This window comes from Eretmochelys imbricata, chromosome 6, assembly GCF_965152235.1.
Source record: "Eretmochelys imbricata isolate rEreImb1 chromosome 6, rEreImb1.hap1, whole genome shotgun sequence".
NCBI lineage: Eukaryota > Metazoa > Chordata > Testudines > Cheloniidae > Eretmochelys > Eretmochelys imbricata.
Window position 1 is genome coordinate 31256427 of NC_135577.1, and position 26871 is coordinate 31283297.

The 26871-nt window shown below is 38.5% G+C and overlaps 1 protein-coding gene across 24 annotated transcripts in view; it reads left to right on the plus strand.

Annotated features, from left to right (window-relative positions):
- Nucleotides 1–26871, plus strand: part of SOX6 (SRY-box transcription factor 6) — a 449851-nt gene that overhangs the window by 105092 nt on the left and 317888 nt on the right. The window contains exons 1-2 of one of the 24 annotated variants that reach the window (XM_077818348.1): nt 23718–23732; nt 24654–24743. The exons of 20 other annotated variants lie outside the window; for them this stretch is intronic. The gene's annotated coding sequence lies outside the window, so the exon portion shown is untranslated. Of the gene's footprint in view, nt 1–23681; nt 23733–24653; nt 24744–26871 lie in introns of those variants that run through there. 3 more of the 24 variants (XM_077818365.1, XM_077818345.1, XM_077818358.1) reach the window with 3 other exon arrangements.

The window sequence follows — 26871 nt, forward strand, 5'->3', positions numbered from 1 at the left end:
CAATATGGCCTGGGGAGAGAAGTGGTCTGTTAGGTGTCTGGCTTCACAGTTGAAGTAGATAACTTTAAAGCCAGATATGAACTAGAGAGCCACAATTTGTAAATATATGTTTTTATTATTAAATGTTTTGGCTTTTTAAATATAGATAGTTAATAATAAAGATCATGATGGAAACAGTAAGTTGCCCAAGTACATAAAACTGGAAGATATAGCAGTACAGTATGCATGTACAGTTTAACTATTCAAATAAGAATGGAAACACTGTTAATGAATGAAATCTAAACCAATCATGTATATAAAGAAATAACAAGATTGACCTGTAGGCAAAGTCTGTGTGTACTAAACTTCATAATATTTGTTTAGCAATGGAAGTTTCTTTATTTAAATTGGTAGAAACTCTACTAGAATCTCCCAAATGAGTAACCTGGTCAAGATCAACAATCTAAAACCTCATAGGAGGAAAGTAAAACGTTATGATTATTTAGTGAATGCAGTTTTTATTATTAAGCAGAGTTTCAAGCTTGTATGACTTTGTCACTGACCCTACCAATACATTTTAAAAAAAAGTTTTGAACAATCCAAACTAACAGCATGTTAGCAGCTAATTTGAACATTATTTCAGTATCATTCATAAATTACTTTTGAATCCTTTGATTTAAGAAAAACAAAATCCGACAAATCCTACTTTTGGTCAAAGCATAAGACCATAATTAATTCGGCATGTACTTCTGAATTAAGAGCACAGTGTTCTGAGCTGTCTAAAAAAGCTTTTTAAAATGTTGGTGAATACTTTCATAGAGCCTTATTAATGGGATGAAGTCTTAAGATTTGTCACAAATGCAGTGATGTTAATTAAATATTGTTATTCCTTTCTGTCAATCAACTAAGGTTAAGCTTTACTTGTAATTTAGACCAAAAAAAAAGTGAAACAGGCAAAAATATATAAAACAGCTGCCAGGAAAACAGAGTGGCATAGTAGGATTTGAATTTGTTGAAATTTGTGTAGTAATGCAGGGGTGCATTGCATTGCATTTTCCTCAGGACTAAGGATGTTTTTTTAAAATTTTTTGGACTTGTTGGTTAAATATCTTCTGTCTCATGAACGTGTTATCTGGAAGGACAGGTGTATTGGCAGCATGGTCTTCAACATAAATCACTGGTATGTGATGTGATTTGGCAAAGTGTGTGTTTTGCATGTTAATTTCAAATATGGTCATATATGGACTCTTAATTTTATTAGACACAGAAATATCACAAATCATAAGACCACCTGAATATCACTGTTATTATACTGGGAAATGCCTGTTCTCAAGTGAAGATACACTATTATCAGTTCACAGTATTCAAAAATTGAGCTATAGCGCTCCAAATTATGAGATTTTTCTTAAAAATGAGACTTTTAAAAAATGAGACTTTTAAAAATAATAAATGTGTGAGTCCTTTTATTTGCCTTAGGGTGTTTGAGCCTTTAGGGGCCCTGTTTTCAAGCTTTTTTCCATAACCACAAGGATTCAAAACTTACTCTTTTTCAGGAATAAAGGTGAATGGAATCCCATGATTCCAGGAGCTAAAACTTGGAATCCTGCCCCGCAGCAAATAACAAGACCTGCTGTAAAATCTCCACAGTTGACAACATTTACAACAAAATATGTGGCAACTGTAATAGTTCACACAGATATACAAACATATTGTTGTATTACTTCACCCATATAGAGTACTGGATATTGCCATAGGGCTATATTTCTCCCTTCTGTGGCAAGACCTTTGAGGACAAGGGAGAGCCCAGGAAAGAATGTGAAGTTTACTTTGAAGACTTTCCTCTTGATTGTCCCCTGATGGGGGACAGGTGTTTTGGGGTGACACAGCGTCAAGGAGCATGGCCCTCTAAATGTGTAAAAACATATGATGTGGGGGAAACTTTGCTCCCAACCCCCCAAATCCTAGGCCTTCTACACTTTATTGTGGCTATCTCTTCCTTGAGAGTTTGGCGGCTGTTTGGATGCCTCCTCCACAGCTGTGCAGGGGACCCTGTGGGAGTTTTATGCAGCCTTTAAAATGTGTGGGGTGTTGAGGGGAACATTTCACAGAGTGTCTCTCTTCCCTGGTTCCACCCCTGCAAACTCACAGAGCTTTGCCAGCAGGCATTAGGCATGGAAGGCAATGCCAGCTAATTTAGGTGAATTAAGATAGCATTGACTCTACTCCTTCCTTTCTGTTGGTTTAGGGCATTGGTTCTCATGCACTTGCACAATGGCCTTGTGTTTGGACTTCCAACACCTCAGACAAATGTTTAAATGTCCCCAAAACCCAGTCTCATGATTTTATTAAAAAAAAATTCAGTGAAAACATTTCTATTGGTAATGGCATTTTGGGGAAGGGTGTTGTAAACTTTTCAAAATCTAAATAGAGTGCCTAATTACTTGTCATTGTCCCCTGCCAGTCTCCTCCCCTTTTTTATTTGCAAATGACACAGAGCACAAAGTTGCCTTAAGTGCTATATCTCTAGGACATGTAATAGCCTGGGACAGCAGAAAGCTGCTAAAGCCTAAAACAATTTTGTTAAACAATGCAAGATGTCTACTAATTAGTAATTAGATGAATTTATATGACCTATATCAACTATTAGTTTTGATATTGACTGCTAAGTAACATTATGCAGCCTTTGACAAAGTCGGTTATACTCAGATCTTCAAATATTTGCATTAATAGAGGATGTAAACCATAATGAGCGGCTAAATTGTGGATGACTTTTTCGTGCTATTTTGATGATATAGCAGTATCGTAGGATGACATATTGTAGGGAGTGAGGGTAAATGTCTGTTGCCAAGGTCTAAACAGCATCAGTATGGAAGTAATTCAGCAGTCAGTTTCACTAAAAGTTTGAGATCTGTGCTGTACAGAGGTAGGCATAGAAACTGTGTTAATTGCTAGCTTGTTTTCCATGTGGTTCTGTTTTAATGGAGCACATTTGTTGCAGATGATTGGAAAGTGGGTTGGACAGTGTCTAAACTGGCTATGACTAATTCAAACAGTGATTATATTATAATGGTTAACAGTCCTCTTTGTAAACTCCTTTCATTCACAGTTCCCTTGCCATTGAAATGTGGTTCAAGATAACTGAAAACTATTCTTCGTTATTTAAACTTGGCCTCAGAGAAGAGTAAGAGCATGGGTTGTGGAGTCATCTTTTCCCTGATTCAAATTCAAAACCACACCCCAAACTGGTTTCTTTAGACAGTATTCTAGGACTATCTCCATCATTATTATGGTTTGCTGAGCGTATTTAGCTGAGGTAATGGACTCTAAGAATGACCACTTGAAGGAACTGAAGTGACCTTAACAAATGCTAAAAACTGGCTTTGTTCATACTACAGCACTTTCACCTCTTCATTGGAGTGGAACTGAACACAGTCATTTCGGACTGTCTGGAATATTAATAACCATCTCTTGTTGGCAGATTTTCTGTATCTTCTAACTCAATAAAATTGGACATGCTTAATGCTTAATTTATGTTACAACGAAATTGCAGATAAATTACCCAGCAATGCTATACAATCTGTCCATTTAATGTGCAGAACAATAACCTTTTTCTTTATACTTATGAGACTTGTATATCAATACATAGTGTGTTTGTCCTAATTCTTTTGGAGTTCAGACATGTCGTCTTGTCTAACAATGATGTAGTGATTTCTTATAAGTATTTTATTTGGGACTTTTCTGATAAAACATGTGCGATGGACATCACATTTACTGAGGACTACAGTGAATGTCATAGTCTAACTCTTGTGGATAGTTCTTAGCACAGAGGAAAAAAAGACACGGTTGAGTGGTGGTTTTTTTTTTTTTAAACTATTTTTACTGTTTTTCTCACATTGTCACTAAAATACTCTTTGTTATCTGAATGGGACATCTGCTGACTAGCCTAGCATTCTTTACCTGATTGTGTGAAAAGTCTTTGTTAAATCTGTTAGGCCTTGGAGGCCCAGTAACCTGCTAAGTGCTATAGAGCCTGAAAGACATCATGTCCTTGGACTAACTTGTCTCTTTTGCTTATGGTTGTCTTGATAGATAAAATTTGTGTAGGTACATGTTACTGGGGTAAGTATAATAGTAATACAATAATTGATACATTAATGAGTAGTTGCATTTTCTTGCTTTGTCTTATATGAAAATCAATATGAGATAAAGTACATTTTGTAGTAGAAACAGAAGACTACAGAAGACTAAATTTAAAAATTAATGTAGAGCTTTTTTGTGACTATATTAACAACCTACTGGATCTAGAATTACTGCTGTTTTGATTGATATGGAAGGAAAATCTACTTCTTTGGTGACATCCTAAAACTGACAAGCATAGAATAATACAAAACCATTTTGGCAATTACCAAGAGAATGTTGAAATGTTGCAGGTTTGAGGCAATATTAACATAAACTTAAAAGCCACATTTTTTTAAAAAGTTTGCTCTGCACTGAATGAAGTATACAGCTGTAGTATACAGCTGAAGTAGCATGAAGTATATGAAGTATACAGCTGTAGTAGCTTTTTGGACTGTTGTATTGCCCCTACCAACAAAAAGGTCTGTTAAAAAGCACATTTAAATTTAATTGGCATTTTGAAGTTTTGATGACTGCTTGCTCTCCTCCACAGAAATAAAACTCCTTTTAAAAAAGGTCAGTGTCAGCACTGAGATTTTTATGAGAATAGAAAAAATACAAATTTCAACTAATTTTTAAGCTCTCTTGTGGAAATTGTATTCAGCTCCTGTTGTCTCAGGTTGACAGGCTGCACTTGGTTTTCTAGCACTCACCGAAAGAAAATGTGTATTCCAGACTATAATTGGAAAAAAAAAATTACAACTTCTTTTTAAAAATCTCTTTTTGTAATTGTTACATCACAATTTTAGGCAACTTTAGACCTTTATTTCTATTTGTTGTTGTTGCTTTTGTTTCTAGTATGCTCTAGTTTTTCACTGAGGGAAGCACACAATAATGTTAGAAATGTAGAATTTCAACAGCTGAGCTGTATAGCAGAACTGTCAAGAATCTATTAAACAGTTTGCAAAATATTAATACAATAAATAATTTGATAAGTCGTGGTCTAAAAAAGATGCATATTTTCCCCGTGAGCAATGTTTAGCCTTTTAAAGTTTTGATAAATTTTCCCTAATCCTGTTTCTTACAGTTTTTTCTGTAATTTGTCTTATCATCCAGGTTGCTGTGTCATATACTATATTACAGAGAAAAAAGAAAAGGAGTACTTGTGGCACCTTAGAGACTAACAAGTCTCTAAGGTGCCACAAGTACTCCTTTTCTTTTTGCCAATACAGACTAACACGGCTGCTACTCTGAAACCTATATTACAGAGGTGGCACTAAAACTGAAAGTGAATGGAAACTCAAGTCTCTTCCCTTGTACACTGTCCGTTGTTTTTAAAATCAGCACCACTTGTTTTGGCTTCAGAGTAGCTGTATGTTCTAATTCACAGCTGGAGGTATGGTACTGCAGTGGTGGTCAACAGTGAATGGGGGAGGAGAGTATAATGAATTTAAAAAACCTCAGGATTAAAGGCAGGCGCTTCAGTCTTTTCTCTGTCAAAGCACTTGTCTAAATTGTGCACACAGATGAAAGAATTTTAAAGGGAAAACCGTTCAGATTTTAAATATCAAAAAGATATATTTGGTTTTGATATTGCCTTGAATGGAAATAGACCGTTTTCCTTTATCTTTTCAGTTATATTGCCTAAAATTGTGCCTTTTTGGTCATGATTCTTTTCAAAGGAGTAGCAGAGCTAAGCCTTTTAATTTAATTGTAATAAAATGCTGCCCTAAAGAAGAATAAAAAAATATTTTTATACTAGTTCATATAGAAAAACATATAACGGTAATAGTATTTTAACTATAGTTTGTATAGATCTCACACACTTAAACGCTATGCAAATCTTTTGATACTCCAGGGCAAACAACTAGGAGACTATAATATGCAGTGTAGAAAACATATGCCATAAATTTGATGATAACGCTTGTGAGTTCATCATAATTTATATAAAGAATCTACAAGAAAAAAATAGAGGAAGAGCACATAGTAGTATTAACAATAGCAATGTGCAAAGAGAAATAAAAAGGTTACCTTGCCCTTATGTACATGACTGTGTTAATGCTATTATCATGCTGTATTCTGCTCATATGCTGTGATTTATTATGGAAAGTGCAAATATTATGACACTAGAATTCCTTTCAGTTGTGCTCTAATTTTGGTAGTCCTGTTATTTTCCCCATATATTTTAGCTGATGAAAGAAGAACAGGACCCTTTTAGTGGGCAGTCAGAGACTTAACTGCCCAGATTGTATATGTTGTTCAGCTGTACTGATTGCAACTGTGTAGAGAAACATGGGTGGGAGGCTGTTTTAAAAGAAAATGAAGAAAGCGTTTGTTTAGCTGCATGGCAACACAAATATTTCAATAAGTGAGGGCTGACAGTGCATTTCATTACAGCAAGGGGTGCCAGCTTGTACAAAATTGTATATTTATTTTTCAATATTAGTTGAAGATGCCTAAATTTAACTGTTTAATCTCTGGCATCTATTTATTAATCTAAAACTAATATGAAGCAGGTCCACGGAAGGGAGCATGAACCACCAGACTCTGCTATATGAGGATGTTTGGAAGAGGTTGCTGGTAGCTTGCAGGGACTCCTTCTTGAGCTCATTCTCTATGCTCCTCTTTTCTTATGCTTCTCTCATGCATTGGAATGTGGAAAAGATATCTCATGCATAGTCTCCCCATGCCTGAGATATCTGTTCCACATACCAGAGACATCCACCTCCATCCTGAACACACTTGTCCAAAAGCCTATAACTGCTTCCTCATGTGTTCCCCCTTGTGTGAGAAAGACTTCCATCCAAGGCTGTCCCTCTGGGATACACCCAGACTTCATAATCTGTATATCCTGGGAGAAGCCTCCTCATTTGACCACTGCCTGCCTTCCTCCCACAGGTTCTGGCAGCTGTTGGTGCTGGAACTAGACATAAGGGAAGGGGGCTGCTGCACCCCCCTGGCTTGAAGTAGTAATAACAACCCAAATACATGGTTTCTACCTTCATCACCCCCACTATAAAAATTGTTACAGCACCACTGAAGGAAGGATCGCTCTGACCAAAGTCTCAATCCTTTATCCCTGGGAAGAGGCAAAGCAAAAAGAGGACCGATGTGACTTGAATATTTCTCCTCTGCTGCCTGAAAAGGAGAGACTTGAGGTGGCCTCTTTCTAGGGTGAAAGTCTGTTTCATTCAGCCTTATCTTCAGCCTAGGATTGCCACTTTTCTAATTGCGGGTAATGGAATCCCCAAGGCGCTGCCCCTACTCCACCTCTTCCCTCCAAGGCACTGCCCCTTCTCTGCTTCTTTTCCCCCAGACCCCACACTCATTGCTTGTTCCTCTTCCCCCGCCCCCATCACTCACTGGATTGTCTTAAGGAGCCTGCCTGCAGACAGGAAGTGGCCCCAGCTGAGCAGGCGCTGGCATGGTTAATGACCTTGCGCTTCCCCGTGCCCCGTGGTAACTGGCCTTTTTGTTTGGGTGCCATTTAGGGTTGCCAGGTCCCGTTTTCAACTGGACCCTACTTCTGTCTCCCATAGAAAGAGAGGCCAAGAATGAAAGACCTCATAGGCACAGCTCACATTTCCCTGCTGTAGGAGATGGACTTTAAAGAAAAGATTGAAAAAACAAAAATCCTAAAAAAGGGTATCTGTGTGTATGTAAATGTATGGTGTATAAAAACAAACATCTTCTGTATTTTCCACAGTATGCATCCGATGAAGTGAGCTGTAGCTCACGAAAGCTTATGCTCAAATAAATTGGTTAGTCTCTAAGGTGCCACAAGTACTCCTTTTCTTTTTGCGAATACAGACTAACACGGCTGTTACTCTGAAACCTAAATGTATGATGTAAATCATGGTGCACAGCATGGCATAGTAATGCATGTTTTAGCAGCAGCTGTTTGGGGTGATCACATTCCTCACAGATGTTGAGGACACAAATGCGTTATGCAGGACATCCCATATGAGTCCCGGTAATGCTTTTACAACCACACTGTATTATCATGTATTCTGTATATGCCACATACTGAGTGAAAAATTAGAACTATTTTAGCAATGTTCTTAAATTGTGTGTGGGACATACTATTTTGCATATACATAGACACCTTTTCTAGTAAAGCCAGTTGGCTTAATTACTATAAATCTATCTCTACAGGCCTCAGAAGGAGCCATGAAAACATCTAAATATGACCTAAAATAACATTTTTTATACCAAAAAGTCACAGATTTGAAGGCCGATATTTCAGGTCCTTCCAGGGTGACAAATCAATCATGTGTCCCTCTGGGAAGCTGGGAATATCCTCTTTCCAGTAAGATATAGCGTCCCTTTCCACCCTTTGTAGGGCTTTGTAGGGATTAAAGTGTGTAAAAAAAACCTGCCACTGCCCCAGGATTAAATTTAGCCTGTTGTGAGCCTGGGGAAGTTCAGCATGTGGACGTGTGGTCTATGGAGCTTTAAGAACAGTGGTGAAAGTGTGTGGTTAGGGCACCTTTATATGATCATAAACCTTCTGTATGGCAAGGTTCCAAAAAAAGCCTTGGCAGTTCGGAAGCTATTTGCAGCTGGAGCTTGGTTTCAGACGGAACCTAGGAATGAAGTGGACAGGATGTAGCTTGTAAACAAGAATGCACTCAGCGTACTAACTTGATTAATTTGACAATTAAAATCATTGTAGTAGAATTTAATAGTGTGACTGGCTGATTGGGTATAGGGGATGTATAATGGGGAGAGAAGGTGAAACATTTCTCTTGAAGATTCATTTTTAAAATGGTTGCTGTTCGAAGCTGCTTAGGGCCATGGGATAATAATACCTACCTCTTCCACAGAGCTTTTCTTCAATAGATCTCAACGTCCTGTATAAAGAAGGTCACTATCATTATCACCATTTTACAAATGAGGAAACTGAAGCTTAGAGTGGTGAAGTGACCTTCCCCCCAGGTCACCCAGTAGTAGACGGCGGGATAGAACCTGAGTCTTAGTCTAGTGCGCTAGCTACTAAGCCACAGTGCCTGGGAAAATTGTATAAATGGAAGCAGAATGAGGTGGTCAACCGTGCCTGGTAAATTAATTTATCACGTGGCTCTGCAATTTCATATGGATATCATCTCCATGTGTGGGTATAGATAAATACGTCAAAATGTAGTTGCCTTCAGTTTGGAAGTTTTTAGGTTTCAGGTTGGAATGGAACCAAAATGTAAATGCAAAACTCTACCTGGGCCAATTTCACATGGTTTCCACCAACAATGATAGATCCCACACCAGCCTTCAAAACTTTTGGCCCAGTTTCACTCTTCCCTTTGCTAGTGAAACTGAACTGAATTTTAGCTTGTAAGTAAAGTTGAAATCAAGTAAACTTTGCCTAACTGTAGGAATCAATGTGAAATTTTCACACAGTTTGTAAATGTACGTGCACAAACACATGGTAGCAAAATACCAGTATCCACTGGAATGAAGCAATTATTGGGTAAATATCTATATCTAAGAATATAACCATAGTTTTGGTATTGCAAATAATAGAGTCATTCATCAACTTAATTTCTGTCCCCCATAATGAAGGTGGCATGATTAATTCAGTGATAAATTGCAAAAGTCAATATTATATTAGAAAATTGTCTCCTGCAAAGCAGGGCAGCAGTTTTCATAAAAGTCAGTGATGACCCATAGAAAAACTGAGTCAAATGCTTCTATGATTTTTCATCTAACATATATCTATTGTTATCTTAATTATTGAAAAAGAAAATTTGACAGTTCTGAACATTTGAAGAGTACCATTGCTAAGGGAATTTTAGGAACTTAAGTCAAAAGTGCTTTTATACATTTATATGAGAAACAGTTACAAAACCAAATAAGTAATTTATAAGGGATTTGAGGGCTAAGTATTTAGTACAGTATGTTACAAACCAGATGTGAATGAACTTTTGAAACAAGACAGAGTAACTGGCATTGCAAAAGGAGTGGTTACATGGTAGTAAGAATATCTATTGGTAACTATGCTAATCTAGACAGGTTTCAGAGGGGTAGCCGTGTTAGTCTGTATCAGCAAAAAGAACGAGGAGTACTTATGGCACCTTAGAGACTAACAAATTTATTTGGGCATATAAAGGTGCCACAGGTACTCCTCGTTCTTTATGCTAATCTAGCAAGTGGCATTTAAGAAAGTACACGAGTGACCTGATTTCTTGGGATGAGAAAGGGCTACCCAAAATCAGTCTTTTGAAAATCCAAAGGGTAGCTCTGGGGCAACTCTTGCTTCCTCTCATTGTGACAGATGTGAAAGGCCATGCATCAAATGGTACCAGTGTGGTTTGGCTGTGCTGTGCTGGGTGAAACAGGATGCATGGAGCAGGCACGCAGGATGCACAAGGCTGTTCAGAAAGAATGGGAATGAGGTATGGCAAAGCAGCAGAATAGGCTAATGAAGCTTTGTGGCTATATTAGTGTCCGTATAATAGCACCACTCCTGATTTATAGTTTGGGAAGATGGAGAGCCAGATCTAGTTGTTAAATCTGAAATAAAGAGGCTCATACGATAGTGACTGTGTAGTAGTAATTAATGCGGTTACATAATTTGTGTTGTAGCAAATAAAATGGATATTCTTGTCCATTCTGGAACTATCAGGTTAATGGCCATTTCTGTTGAAAAGAGTTGAACTGCTGGGGTTCAAGCAACTGTGTTTTTGTTGTTTGTTTGTTTGTTTGGGGGGGGGGGTAATGTACTTACCAGTGCTCACCCAGCTGAGGGTATCTGCTTACAGACAGGAAGGATGGGTTTGTGGTGGTTTAAGTTCAGTTTCTGTTCTGTGGTGTTCAGTCATCACTCAGTGCTTAAGATACTTGCAAGAGCGCTGCTTTATTCTGTGGCCTGTTTCTATTGGCTGTGCATAACAACAAGAGCTTCCCAGCGGCCTATCCAGACTCTCTCTGGAAAGCTCAGACATGAAAGGCACAGTCCCCAATACCTCACAAGCTTCCTGTATGATACTGGGCAAATGATTTAATCCCTTTGTGCCTCAATGCCCCATCTGTGAAATAAGGACTGATGATAATACTTCCCTACCTTATAGGGGCATGAGGATAAATTCAATAATGATTGTGAAGTATACAGATATTGCAGTGATAGGTGTGGGGGCACTGCTTCCCATTCTGAACCTGACGGACACTGACACAAATCTTATGGTTGGGACCCGGTGACTGGGGAGAGGCATCCTGAAAAATCTGTGGACACTGTTTTTGCATAATAGCATATTTTAAAAGGAGCCTATTTCTCCCCTTCTCTGATTAAATTTTCATGGAAGAAATTCCATTGACAACATGATTTGGCCCTGAATGTACATTGGTTTCAATTAGTATCCATGGAAGAACAGTTTTATAGATCCTAAAACTGCAACTATATGTTGAGAGCTTTTTTCTGTGTTTTCTTCTGAGCTATCAGAATGGTATCTTTGAAGGGAAAACCTCTTACCCTCCTTGTTCCTTGATGTCTCTTTGTGATCTTTTATGACTTTTTTCCAGCATTGTATACCTGTTTTTATACTCCAATTTAATTGATTGGTCCAACATGCAATATTTAGGGCTAGATTGTGACTGGACCTTCTGTGGGTGGGCAAGGACTGTGTGTTCAAAGGAAGGGTCGGAAGAAGGTGAAGCTGTGGCCCCCATTTTCCCTTTGTATTCAGCCTCCAGTGCTCCCTAGGCCAGTGTGACTCTGCACCATATTTACTCAGAGCTGCACCCTAATGGCACAATTGAGCTGTTAATGTACCAAATCCCATTCAATGCCTTGTCCTGCACCACACCAGCATGATTCCTGATTCTACACAACTGCTTAGCTAGTGTTTCCAATATGCCATGCTAGTAACTGCTGCTGTGCCAGCCTGAACAGCCAGATTGCTATGCTGAAGTCTTAAATTGCTGCTTCTCTGCTATGTACGCTAATATAAGTACTAATATAATATACAGATATTCAGTAGAAGCCACAGGACACGAAGTACTGTAGCCACGCAGGAACTGATTGTTCTAATGGTGTGTGGATTAAGATTTTACCTGGATAGCCTTCTATCCAGTAGATGTTAAATGATGCAGATAATTTATTATCTAAGCAGCTCTGATCTTAAAGCACATACTACCACTGTGTGTAGGAGGCTGATGCAAATTTTACCTCATTCACCAAAAAGGCAATGGCACGTACTTCAACATTAAGCAACAAATATACCTTCTGGAGACCAATTTATCCCAATGTATATTCATTGTGCTTATAAATACATATATAATATAATTGCAAACATAACACAGTGTCTTTAAAATGTGCTATATTCGGGCTCAATCCTTCACACTCTGTGTGCAGAATTCCAAATGGAGGCAAGGGGAGGGTTTGAAGGCTCAGGCCAAATACCACTTTCTCAAGTTCTGTTTTTCACTAGGTATAGAGTGTCCGCTAGTGTACTACTTTTGTTACTCAAGTTGTTAGCTTATTTTCTCTTTCTGTTTCTCAGAGGTGGAGTTTTTGTTTGTTTGTTTGTTTGGGTTTTTTTTGTTTGCTGAGGTAGAATAATAGTGAAGAATCAACCAAGGTATATTTTAAAATGTGTTTCTGTGAAAATATGTTCTGATCCGTTAAGATACGATTCTTTTGCCCTGGTAGGAGAACAGCCATGCTAGCAGATGACAGTAGTACCCCCAGTTTTAGATCGATACTGCCAAGTTTTCAGTCTGTTCTCAACTACATATTATTCTGTTTCATATCAGATTTCACAAGTAAATCTTTGTCTACCAGACTTTATTTGCCATTTGGAAAACAAAACAAGGACTGATAATTGTTTGACTGTAAAAACTGACAATACCTGTGAAGAGAAACGTATTTTCTGTTAATGTAGGCATTTCAGTGACTTACATGTAGCTATGTAAATATTTCTTCAGGGCCAGACTGTGACACTCCTACCCATAGTGGGACTACTGAGACTATTGACTGAGTAAGGTACTATTCCAAATGAGCAGGGGAGGACAGAATTTTACCCTTACTTACTAAAATATAGAAATCCAAACCCTTGACTCACATGGCTTGGGGTTTTAGATATAGCCAGTTTATGGTTTGGAACATAATAGAAGGTTTTTGGGTTCATTTGAACTTCAAAATCCCTGTGTTACACAACACTGACAGGTGCAGTACCTCTTAGGGTATATCTACACTGCATTTTTAAAACCTACAGCTGCAAGTCTCAGAGCCCAGGTCACAAAATCATAGAATATCAGGGTTGGAAGTGACCTCAGGTGGTCATCTAGTCCAACCCCCTGCTCAAAGCAGGAACAATCCCCAATTTTTGCCCCAGATCCCTAAATGGCCCCCTCAAGGATTGAACTCCCAAGCCTGGGTTTAGTAGGCCAATGCTCAAACCACTGAGCTATCCCTCCCCCAAAGGTCTACAGACTCAGGCTCACGGGGCTTGCTCTATGGCCCAAAAACCAATTGTATAGACATTCAGGCTGGGCTGGGCCTTGGGCTCTGAAGCCTGGAGGGAGGTGGGGTATTCAGAGCCTGAATGTAAACATGAAAGGGGGCCAATTTATGAATTAATATAGTTTGTTAGATTTTAGCTTTAAAATCTGTCACCCTGGCAAATTCATAAATTGACCCCCAGCCTGAGCCAAAATGTCTGCACAGCTGTTTTTAGCATCATAGCACGAGCCTGAGACAGTAGACCCAGGCTCCGAGACATGCTTCTAGATATACCGCTACTATCACCTAATCTGGCTTGCTTGCCAGGCTGATGGATTGTTGGGGATGGAATGGAATCCACCTGCACTTTGCAGCATGGTGATTCAGAACTGCATGGAGGATGGGAAACTCATGCAAATGAGCTGACATCCATCCCCGTGCTGCCACAATCAGATCCTCAGTTTCTCTTTCCACTCACTGTCACTTTCAGGGAATGTTGTAATGCCTATGCAGCTCTGTTTGAAGGAGAGGTTGGCCCAGGATCCCTGTATTATGTTGGGGATGGGGAATCACTGGTACTCTATTTCCTCTTCCTCTTGATGGTTGTGGAATGTTTTTTGGCCCAGTGAGCTTGTCAAGGTTCCTCCCCCACTCTGAACTCTAGGGTACAGATGCATGAAAAAACTCCTAAGCTTATTTTTACCAGCTTAGGTCAAAACTTCCCCAAGGTACAAAATATTCCCCCCCGTTGTCCTTGGACTAGCCGCTACCACCACCAAACTAATACTGGTTACTGGGGAAGAGCTGTTTGGACGCGTCCTTCCCCCCAAAATACTTCCCAAAACCCTGCACCCCACTTCCTGGACAAGGTTTGGTAAAAAGCCTCACCAATTTGCCTAGGTGACTACAGACCCAGACCCTTGGATCTTAAGAACAATGAACAATCCTCCCAACACTTGCACCCCCCCTTTCCTGGGAAATGTTGGATAAAAAGCCTCACCAATTTGCATAGGTGACCACAGACCCAAACCCTTGGATCTGAGAACAATGAAAAAGCATTCAGTTTTTTACAAGAAAACTTTTAATAGAAAATAGAAGTAAATAGAAATAAAGAAATCCCCCCTGTAAAATCAGGATGGTAGATATCTTACAGGGTAATTAGATTAAAAAACATAGAGAACCCCTCTAGGCAAAACCTTAAGTTACAAAAAAGATACACAGACAGAAATAGTTATTCTATTCAGCACAATTCTTTTCTCAGCCATTTAAAGAAATCATAATCTAACACATACCTAGCTAGATTACTTACTAAAAGTTCTAAGACTCCATTCCTGTTCTGTCCCTGGCAAAAGCAGCATACAGACAGACCCAGACCCTTTGTTTCTCTCCCTCCTCCCAGCTTTTGAAAGTATCTTGTCTCCTCTTTGGTCATTTTGGTCAGGTGCCAGCGAGGTTACCTTTAGCTTCTTAACCCTTTACAGGTGAGAGGAGCTTTCCCCTGGCCAGGAGGGATTTCAAAGGGGTTTACCCTTCCCTTTATATTTATGACAGAGCTCCATCTAGGTTGCCTGTCTGACAGCTCCACTTCAATGTTCTCAGCAAGGGACACTGTTTGGGGCCATGCAGAAGTCACCATGGCTGTAGTTCTCTTGGAGAGGACCCTTCTTGCCACTACCTGTGAGATGTCAGAGATTTACCACTTTCCCTTATATCATTATGATTGATATATTAGTGGAGGGAGAGCAGAAGCATGTAAGCAGTGAGATGTGCAAGAACATAAACAGCTGAAAGGCATTTTCCAGACTGTGACACAATGTGACCAAGAGATCTACATCAACTTCCTGGATGATGAAGCAGAGGACAGCCAAAAATAAACAATCTGCATCCCCTGGGTGGCAGCTATAAACAAACTTCTAACATCTCTATCACAAAACCAGATGGCTTTCACTGCCCATTGATGGACACAGTCCTGGACAGATGGAAAACACATTATGAAAGTTATTAGCTTATTGTGCTGAACCATGCACCTGCTGAAGACTGTCCAGAGCTCTGTGACTTGGCAAACCGCACAGCTGCAAGACCAGGGACAAATACTGATTCTTCATAACTTGAAGTATGAAAGGCTATCTAAAAGTTGCAGAATGGACAGGCTGCTGGATGTGATATTATTCCACCCGAGCTGCTAAAAAAAATGTTTTGGAGCCAGTGAGCATCGGATAGCATGTTCTTAAAAGTATGGGCATCAGGCAAAGTACCAGCAGAATGGAAAGACAACATCATAGTGTCCCTGTATGAGAGCAAAGGATCTTACACTAAGTGTGACCTATACAGGTCAGTCTCATTGTTATAACTCCCTGGAAAGGTCTTCACTCCTTAGCAGACCTCATTGTCCACAGCAATCAGGTTTCATTGTTGGGCAGAGGACTATGGATGCAGTCTTTACCCTGAGCATTTCACAATCACCATTACTATCCTGGTAAGGAGTATATTCCTACTGTTATACTCTTATTATTCAAGCATTGAGTTTCTAGCCATAGAGATTCTGTTTGATTCATTTAAGATTTTTACTATATTTGATTCTATGCCCTTCTTTCACATATAATGCCACTCCTCCACGAGCACAACCTACTCTGTCATTCCTATACATTATGTACCCTACAAGATCTCTATCAAGCATTCTTAAAACTACAGTACCCACCTGCTGAAGTGAAAAAACAGATTGACAGAGCCAGAAGTCACCTACTACAGGACAGGCCCACAAAGAAAATAACAGAACGCCACTAGCTGTCACCTTCAGCCCCCAGCTAAAATCTCTCCAGCGCATCATCAAAGATTTACAACCTATCCTGAAAAATGATCCCTCACTCTCACAGATCTTGGGAGACAGACCAGTCCTCACTTACAGACAGCCCCCCAACCTGAAGCAAATACTCTCCAGCAACCACTCACCACACAACAAAAACACTAACCCAGGAACCTATCCTTGCAACAAAGCCCGATGCCAACTCTGTCCACATATTTATTCAAGTGACACCATCATAGGACCTGATCACATTAGCCACTCCATCAGGGGCTCGTTCACCTGCACATCTACCAATCTGATATATGCCATCATGTGCCAGCAATGCCCCTCTGCCATGTACATTGGCCAGACTGGACAGTCTCTATGCAAAAGAATAAATGGACACAAATCTGACATCAGGAATCATAACATTCAAAAACTGGTAGGAGAACACTACAACCTCTCTGACCACTGAGTAAAAGATTTAAGGGTGGCAATTTTGCAACAGAAAAGCTTCAAAAACAGACTGCAATGAGACATTGCTTAGCTTGAATTAATATGCAAACTAGATACCATTAACTTGGGTTTGAATAGAGACTGGGAGTGGCTGGGTCATTACACATATTGAATCTATTTCCTTAAGTTAAGTATCCTCAGGGCCATTTTGATTATTACAACAAAAGTTTTTTTCTCATGCTGATAATAGCTCATCTTAACTAATTAGCCTCTCACAGTTTGTATGGCAACTTCCAACTTCTCTGTATGTGTGTGTGTGTGTATATATATATATATCTATATATATCTATATATCTTCTTACTATATATTCCATTATATGCATCCGATGAAGTGGGCTGTAGCCCATAAAAGCTTATGCTCTAATCAATTTGTTAGCCTCTAAGGTGCCACAAGTACTCCTGTTCTTTTTATTGATTATCATAGTTCCACCAAGTTTCTGTAATGCCTGTTATATCAATATCCTTATTTAATGCAAGGCATTCAAGTTCATCCATCTTAGCATTTAGACTTCTGTATTTGTATACAAGCACTTATAAAATTTGTCAATATTTAGTTGTTTGCCTGCATGTGATGTAATTGAATGGGACTCTGTTTTGTTTGACTGTTTCTCTTCAGTTCCTTATCTATATTTTATCAGCTTCTATCCTCTTTTTACTAGGATATAAAGTATCCTCTTTAATAAATCCTCCCCCAGGGGATGTGTCTGTCCAAACTGTGTGCTTCTCCGCACCTGTTGTTTTTTTCCCTAGCCCATTGTTTAAAAAATCCTCTATGACCTTTTTAATTTCACTTACCAGCAATCTGGTTTTGTTTTGGTTTAGGTGGAGCCCATGCTTCCTGTATAGACTCCTCCTTTCCCAAAAGGTTCTCCAGTTCGTAGTAAACCTAAATCCCTCCTTTAAATGCCATTGTCTCATCTATGCATTGAGACCCTGCAGTTCTGCCTGTCTTCCTGGCCCTGCATGTAGAAATAGAAGCATTTCAAAGAATGCTGCCATGGAGATCCAGGACTTTAATCTCTTCCTTAGCAGCCTAAATTTGGCTTCCAGGACCTCTCTCATACCTTTGCCTCTGTCATTGGCATACATGTACCATGACCATCAGCAGTGTACATATATCTGTCTAGATGTCTTGAAAGGTCCACAGTCTTTGGCACGCAGCAGGCAATTCACCATGCAGTTCTCCCAGTGATAAACCCAACTATCAATATTTCTAATAATCAGATCTCCCATTACCATTACCTGTCTCTTCCTAATAACTGGGGTTCCCTCTCCTGGAGGGGTATCCTCTGAGCGAGAGGATACCATTACGTCTTCTGGAAGGAGAGTCCCAACTATGGGATCATTTCCATCTACTCCAGCCTGATGTTCTCCTTCCTGGAGACTTTCATCCTCCTCAACAGCATAGAGGCTGTCAGACTGGGGGTGGGAGTGCTCTACTTGTCCCAGAAAGTCTTGTCTATGTATATTTCTGTCTCAGCCATGCTGGTCTCAAGAGCCTGCACTGGGTCTCTGCAGGCCATGAGCTGCTTGCACAGAATGCACACACACACCACTTGCCTACAAGGCAAGTAATTGTACAAGCTGCATTCAGTGCAATAAACTGGATAGTCCCCACTCTGCTGCTGGACTTCTGCCTGCATTATTTTTACTCTTGCAGGGCCTTGGGTTTTGTTAGTTTGTTCTTTTGTTTTTGGGTTTTGTTTTTTGTTTTTTTTGCATGGGTCTTATTGGTCTAAGTTTATAAAATGTTTATTAGGTGTATCTCGCTCTCATACTCCCTCTTCTAACTCCTTTACAAAACTAACTGTTTTCTGCTCCTGGTTACTAGCTCTTCTGGTCAGTTTCAAGCTGGCTTTTTTTTAACCCTTGTTTTCCTTGAGTCAGCCCTGCCCCCTCATCAAGGGATCCTAAAGGGATTAAGGATCAAAGAATGGTAGGCTAGAGCTTCGTTAAGAAGCTCTCAACCGTGCCTAGTAGGTGGCTAGTCTCAGCACACAGTCCCCACAAATAGACCACACTACAAACTTCATTAAGCAGACACACTACACGCATGCAAGCACAACAAACAAACTGACAGAAAACTCACTCCAAGGGTAACTTCCTTCACCTGGAGAATTCCCTCATAAAACTCCCAATTGCTGTCCCTGCTTGTCAGTTCAAGAGAAGTTGGCTCTGGAATTTCTTCCTTGATCGAGACTGAGAATTTCCTATTCCTTGCTTTTCCCTGTGCCTGACCCCAGTTTGACTTGGCTTCTGGTGACTTTCCTTGCTTTGCCCTCCTCTTCTAATGTCTTGGTGGATATAAACTTCTCTCCAGTTTTCATATGGAACACTGTTGTGTTGTCTGTGGAACTCAGATCTCTGGCTGGATGCACATTGTTTCTTTAAGCACATGTGGTGCAGAACAGACCTGAGGTTGGATAATTCATAAGAGCTGAGTATTAATATTATTATTACTTGAAAGGATCCTTATTATTTTGCGCAACAGTATTGTCACCTGGCAGCAGGTCATTAGCATTTTAGGCTTCATTTCTTCACAACAATGCACAACATGCTAATTAGAGGGTTCTGAAACTAAGCAACCTGTTTTAAAATCAGACATTTTAATTTGCAGCTTTAATGGCTGTGTTATAATAACTGGCGTTGGGGAGAAAAAAAAATCTCGTTCCAGTAGCAAGGCCCAGTGTAACAGAGGCTGACAAAATTAAAAACCTCATAATGTGACCTTTGCCTGGGATAAAAGGCTGTTTCATAACAATTTCCTTTTGTTCTTTGTTTAAGCCATTACTCCAAGAGGAGCCTCCGATTAATCTAAGTAAATGCATCATTACAGTCCTAATCCATGTCCTTCTGTCAGTGTCTGTTTTAATTAAATAAGAAACACTAGGAGAAAGAGGGCTGGTTGATCGGGGTAAGATTAAAAAAGGCTTTACTATTTTGTCCATTTGCATAGCTCCAGATGCCATAATATTGTAGGTTAAAGCAGGAAAACTTGTTGTATAGTTTAACACTGTGCTCCCTATTACAGTATTAAAATAACCAGATTCACCAATGAAATCATTCCAATCATCCAATTAATTATATACAGAACATTCACAGGCAAATGGTATGACAGCTTTGGTTGAGTAATCTGACACGTTATGTTGTTTTGGGTGGTATACATAATTGGGTACAAACTGTTTGTATCCTGAGTGCAATTGTTTTTTATATTAAATAAAGTATTGAGTAAAACTAGTTATGAATTTATGATGCCAGTTTGTTGTTGGTTTTTTTTTACTTTCTATTAAAGGCCTTTAAAATGTTTTTTTTTTAAAGAAATTTGGAACATAATTCTTTTAAAGCAGTGAAGAGTCCATTTAATATATGTTGTAAGATTAATACATCTAGCTAGTCAATATTGCTAAAGCAATACATATGTAAGAAACTCTTCCTCAAGGTAGTGTTTCAAGATCCCTGTGGTGAGGGCTTCCTCCCACATCCAGGCCATTATTTGATGTAATGAAAAGAGAAAGTGTGCAACACTGAGATTGTTAATTAAGTTAGCCTAACAAGATGAAGATAAATGAAGCATGGATTGAATGAAGCAAGAGGTCTTATTTACAATTTAATACTTCTTTATATTATGCATTTTTCAATTTACAAAAGAAAAGCCCCTGACTCTAGAGAAAATATGCTCTGTGATTTTACATGCAAGACACCTTTACAGCATGTAAACCTGTCTGGCTACTGTTAAAAATGTAGTGTGAGTTAACCTTTAACTTCTAACTTTTTCTTTCTTTCTTTTTTTAACATTGGCGACAAAATGTTGATTATAATAGAGTAAGTGAAGATCTGAATCTGCTGCCACTGAAGTTAATGTCAAAAATACCTGTGGGATCACTTTGGGGGCTAACTTCTGTTTCTTCTTGTTTGTATTAACTTTAGAGTCTCAGTTTGCACTGTTGCATTATCTTATTTCTGATCCATATCTTATTCTGATTTCATTTCCACCGGCATAAATCTAGACTAACTCGTGGGCTTATTGCCATTTTATATTGATGGAACTGAGAACAATATATTTTGACAAATGTTTTGCTGGATTAAAACTAGGGTTTCTGGTTTTATTGTTTTCTCCTCTGAAACTCACTGTTTATTTTATACAAATTATGACCTTTTCAAACTGCATACTTGAGTTTTATCAGTTAAAAAACAGAATCAAAACCAAAGAATGCCTAAGATTTTTAAAAAACTTTTCCTCCCAGTCACAATTTTCAATTCAAAGAATGCTCTCTCTTTAAACACAGGAAAAACTGTAAATTGCCAATTGCATTATTCAGTTGCCTACAACTCTAGATGTATTATTTGACTTCCCAGTCACAGAGTTTGGGACATCACTCAGCAGAGGAGTTGAAACAAATTCAAAATAGCTGAAGTTGGTTATTTGTGATAGTTATTTAAAAAAACCAAAACACTTGAGCTACACATGATTTCCATGTATCTTTATTGGTTTAAATATAAACCATAAACCCTAATTGATATTTTGTTTAATAAAATATTTTCTCATTTACAGATTAGTTGGATCTGTCCAGTATTTGACCTTTTGTCATTCTTACTGTCTACTAAGGAAATGCCTTCCTTCCTCTTACAGCAGCTAGACAAGACTTTATTATCTAGTGTTACTGTAGGCAGCGGTAGCAGGCCTTTACAAATAGTATTATTATGGTCCCTGTGTTTTTATCTCGGGGGTCACGAACAAATCCATGCAACTGCTTCTAAAGATTTCAATAAATAGGACTTTTTATCCAGACAATTGCCTTTTATATTACTTTTAAACAAAACTACTAGTCCATCAAGAGTTTCAAAAGGAAAACAATTCTACAGAGTGCTGGTATGGCAGCACAGACCAATCATTATGGCACCCATTCTCCAGTCCTTTATTTTTCAAGTCCACAACAATAGGTTGTTGATTCAATGGACAAGACCAGAACAATTAAGTTCTCTGTTTAGCAGCAGTGCAGCATTTTAATGCCCTCCTCTAATAATGGTCTCATTATTGTTATTCTAAGACTGGGCCTCAGGAGGAGGAATATTTGCTGGAGGTACGTCATTATTTTGCAAATTTCGATTAGCTCATCATGTTGTCTGTACTGTGAAAATCGTAGCTAATTAGGGCAGCCAGTTAGACTACCAGCTTTTGAGCTTATGAGTTAAAAGGTAGCACACTTGATAGGCCAATGATGTGAAAAAGGTGGTAAAAAGGAGGATTAGAGCTGTTGCCCTAGTAACTCTAACTTCCATCTGTGCTGGAACAATGGACTTGTGTTTCTCCCCCACCTTGGTGTAAAAATTGGTTTTGTTCTGAAAGGACAGGGCACTTTTTATGACAATCTGGAATTCAGCCTAACTGAGTGTAGTTTTAGTTGTTAGGAGAGACCGCTGGGGAATAGGAAAGATGAAAGGTCATGGCGAGCTTCAAGGACATGAAAGTTTGTTGTCTCATGTAACAATAGTAGATTGTTTTGTCCTATTATTTCTAGCCAACCACTAAATCAGGTGATGGAACAAATACCTCTAGTTGAGTCAGGTGAAACAGGAGAGAGAGATAATGTACCTCTTCTAGAACAAAAGATATCGATAATTTGTCTTTATTAAACAAAGTTATATTTATTTGTGTTCATCCTCTGAAAAAGCTTGTTTACTGACCTACTATTCCAGCGTGTTTTGTACTGCACTGCCTCTGTAGGCCATCACTTCTCTGGGAAGCACTCCAATGTGTTAGAAAATGTTGTTTAAGCTTTCTTCCCAAGAAGAGGAGTTCCCAGGAGTACCAGTGATGTGATACTTAACAATAAATTTAGTTGTAGCTTTCTCACATTATTGGTGTTCTTAAAAGGTTTTCCTTCAAACACACACTGAATAAAATTAACTGTAAATATGAAAGAAATTTGCTTCAACACTTTACAACATTTTATCATAAATTCTACAGCACATATCATAGAACTTTTATTGCAAACAGTATTAGGTACTGCTGCAGAGAGACCTACAATCCTGCACAAAAATAAATTTGCTACAGGGATCCTAATAAAGGACTGCTTTTGTGCAGAGGGAGCTAAAGTCTCTTTTGTGCTATGCCATAACTTTAGGAGGTTCTGCCCCTTTGTCTGTGGGGAAAACAGAAGTACTTCAGTGCTATTTAATAAAACAGCTACAGCACATTTTTACAGGGAAAGCATTTCTGCTAGTGAAAAGGGCTGTAATCTCTTGGATTTTGCCCAGTGCTTCCTAAAACCAAAGACAGTTGCTTTTTAGAAAGAAAAGGGAAGTAGGAGCACTGCTTTTCATGTTCTTATTTCTCTGCTTGTGTAACATGATGCTTCTGTCATCTGATAAATTATTTTCTTTCTGCCACCTCCTGGCGCCCCCCCCCCCCCCCCCCCCGACCCTGACCAAAGCATATGCTAATGGCCATCTCACTTCCCTAAAACAAAGATTAGTGATCTCAAGATGGGATTTTAAGGTTTTCACCCACCTTTTCATATTGGGCCCCTTAACACCTTTAACACAACCGCGGCTGAGTAATTTTCACTTGCTTCATAATAGAGCTGTGAGATCGATAACAGATTTTGTAATTAGCTATTTATTATCTTTGAAAAACAAACTTCCCTGTAATTACTAGGTTTTTCATCTTAAGCTGTTCTGACCTTATTTAAACTCCCCTTTTTAGCTATTCTGAGCCTTTCTTATCTCCTCTCTGCTCCCAACCACTCTTGCTCTTGCTTTCTGACAACACAGATGGACGGCCTTGCACAAACTGATAATTGTGATAATTTCTCAGCTAACTATTCAGTAATAAAAAATGTTATTTTCCAAACATAGCAGGCATGTGTCACACTCACATAGACACTGAAGATGAGAGGCCAAGTGGTAAGTTCATGGGAACATGATGTAGTATGAGCCATTGGACTTGTCAGCATTCGATTTGTTGATAGTGTGGTTTATCTAAATGCAGTTGTCTTTTCAGCCTATTAATTTTAAGGGATTAGAGTCCTTTAAAAATCCAAACTTTTATAAAGGATGTTTAGTCTGAAAGCATTTTGAATGTTGTATGTATTTAGTTTATTAAATACCTGCCCTCAAATTTCCAAATCAGCTTCTTATTTTTTATTTTATAGTAGTTTCACGTATGTACCATCATTTTATTTTGTTGTTTTCTCATTAAAATGGACTGGAAAGCATATAGGAGACTGTTTAGTGGAAAATGGGAGCAATGCAAAGGGTTAACCAGCAGAGAATTACAAATGAACTATCTGGAAAGTTGATTATTAATCCAGCAAGAGAGAAAATATCCTTCCAGTTAGCAAGAATTAGTGCTTGAAGAGCTGATAATATTGTTCAGCCTGTCGGTGTGGTATGGCAGAGTCAGGTAAGCAAGACATCTTCTCAAAGAGATTAAGGCTTTTCCTTTTTGTTTTTTCATCATAAGAATATCTAATTTTAAAGGGAATCTTTGTTGAATCAGTTATACTGTCAGTGTATGAATCTGTGTATACTGATCTTCCACATTCCAAAATGAATGAAATAAAACGGTGCTTTTAACATTGATAAGAATAACTATTTCTGCTAGCAGATCCATTGTATTTAATAGTGAAATATCTTAGAAATTCATGATTGGATTGTGGTTAAGAACAAGAAGTGATTGCAAATCTAAACAAGCTGTAGTGTGATATATACTAAAGAATCCTGCATAATTGCCAGCAAAAAGATTATATAATTTCTCTTTAGGTGAGAAAGTTCTGGGTTGTTAGAAGTTGTATGTAATTCTGAATACAATGTTTCTGCTTACAGACTGTATGGCTTTATGCAAATATATATGTTGCAGACAACTCTTTAGCAGTCCTGATGTTTTCTTGGCCCCAGTGTTCATGCAGTATTGATGTATGTATTTGTTTGTTGTAAACCATTTTGAATTCATTTATGTTAATTTATAAATATTTGTGGGGTTACAAAGTGTGTGCACTGGGATGGAAGGAGGTGAGCATATGGAAAATGTTTAGATCATTTGAAAATAATCTCTATGCAATTTCATCTAAGACTGATTTCTCTGTGTTGTAGTGGAAATTTACAATTTCCTATGTCCTTGTTACGTGGACTGTGTGCTCTTGAAATTACTTGCTAGACATACGTGAATGAACTTACCTTTTCAACATAGTCTCCAGTTTACAGTTTATTATCTCAGAGGTGCATAAAATGGTTGGAATAATAATGGTCTAGCAGTTCTGAAATTCAGGGAAAGTCTGTATATTTAATGATATTGCCTCACATCATTAAATGGTGCAGTCTTAATTACATAAATGGATTTAACATAATTTTTAAAATATTTCGGTTTTGTTAATAGAACTGTGTTAAATAACTATACTTTGCTGTGTTAGTGTCTGTGTTGGTGGAAAAGAATTTACCATCACCAACTGTTTAGCTTGTTTCCATAAAGTAGGCTGAAGGCTATACCAAAGGGACTGTTGAAGTAGGAGAATCAAAGTGCAGTTAAAAACACAAACTAACCCAAATCTGAGCCCACACACCACCTGAGGATTTAGTTATTATACATGCGAACATTTCATGAGTCATACAAAGGGGAAGGGAAGAGAGGCTCATCATCAGCACCAGGTTGGATGCTCCTTCTAGTTTCTCTTTGAATTTTGAGAATTGGATTATGATAAGGCCGGCCCGGGCAAAGGAGAATTGAAGGGAAGAGAAGAGCAGAAAGGACAGTTGGACAAGTGGAAAAGAGAGGCTGAATTTGTTTGGCGAAACACATTGTTTATGGCTATGTGTGTCTCTGGCCTACCTAGGCAAGGAGACAGTTAACAGAAGATGGTCAGATTTTTTTTTTTAAAAGGGGGATTTATCTCATTAGCATTAGTTAAGATCCCCTGCTCTTGCTCCTGCTAATAATGGAAGTCATCAGTCCAACAAATGACTGCAAAGTACACTGAACAATCAGACTTAGTAAGAGAAACAAACAAAACAATCCCAAGAAGTTATCCTAGTGCTCTTTAAGAGTGCTGTTAGGCGCAAAGAGGTCACCATGCCTAGTTTGAGCACCATGATCTTGTTAAGATATAAAGAGCATGAGAACAATTACTATTTAGGGATGATATACACATATAGGAATGATATACATATAGAAAGGCTGGAAACACTGAAAAAAATACTGAGGGGAAAAAAGCAGCAAATTCAGAAGAGACAGAACTGAAGTTTTCCAGAAATTAAAGGAGATAGCGAGGGTCAAATCAGATACTTCTCAAAAGGAGGGACTCATTCAGGACTGGAAAAGGTAGATTTATAAACAAGGAAACAGCAGGCAAAATAAAAGTTTAGTCAAAATGACAAGGGAACAAATTGTGGAATGCCCTAGTTGGGGTATCAGTAGACGTTGTAGCTATGTTTATACAAAACAAAACAAGGTACACACTTATCTGGAAGGAATAAAGCATAGTATTTATGGAATTTTATAGTATATTAACTGATTAGATTAAATGGATTCCAAAGTCTGTTTTCAGGCTCTACTTTCTTATTTTCTTATAGATATGTATTACTGAAGTCTGGTATTGTACTGGTTATACTGGTAGAAGCTTGATATCAGTAATCTATTTAATACGTATTATAAATTTCAGCTTATTGGTTGAAACTTAATGAACCAAACACTAGCTGTATTTAAGAAGCCAGAACTAAAGAGAAAGGGGTGAGAACTTAAAAAACAAACAACCTCCTCCCCCCCCCAGCTGGAAACCGGTGTAAATTAACTGTAACTCAAATAAAAACAATATGCTTAAATGAAGGGTGTAAAATGGAAACCAGAAACATCAAGCAGAGAACCCCATTTAATGCCAATTTATCAAACTTGTAGAGAACACATAGTATAACCACCTGAAGGCAAGCTATAACCAGTGACTTGATCACTGCCCCACAGTTGCCGTGATCTTCCCTTTTATGCCAATTTAAGCTTCCTAGTTTTCTACAGAACAACTTTGACAAAAGTCTGGAGCAGATTGATAAGAATAGT